Source organism: Morone saxatilis, unplaced genomic scaffold, assembly GCF_004916995.1.
Source record: "Morone saxatilis isolate NCDOM2014 unplaced genomic scaffold, NCSU_SB_2.0 Contig22, whole genome shotgun sequence".
Lineage (NCBI taxonomy): Eukaryota > Metazoa > Chordata > Actinopteri > Moronidae > Morone > Morone saxatilis.
The window spans coordinates 12371580-12371830 of record NW_023339785.1 but is presented as its reverse complement, the minus strand read 5'-3'; the positions used below and the strand labels follow the sequence as shown (position 1 = coordinate 12371830).

The 251-nt window shown below is 26.3% G+C and overlaps 1 protein-coding gene across 1 annotated transcript in view; it reads right to left on the bottom strand.

The window, feature by feature from the left end:
- The window catches only part of LOC118333973 (trichohyalin-like), a 12979-nt gene that overhangs the window by 7224 nt on the left and 5504 nt on the right, over nucleotides 1-251 (bottom strand). The window lies entirely within an intron of this gene.

The window sequence follows — 251 nt, the reverse complement described above, 5'->3', positions numbered from 1 at the left end:
TAACACTTTTAGTCTAAATAATATAATTTATAAAATGTTAAGTTCCTGTCAGGATCTTTAAACGCCCTAATGTATCATAACAACTTGAAAATGTATGTAAAGTTAAGTTATTATCACTTATTTATTACTTTACTTATTAAGCTTTTTGAATTTCTTAGTTCTTAGGACTTAAAAGCTCCAGTGTGTAACATTGACGAGGAACTGAATATAATATTCATAGGTATGTTTTCATCAGTGTATAATCAACTGAA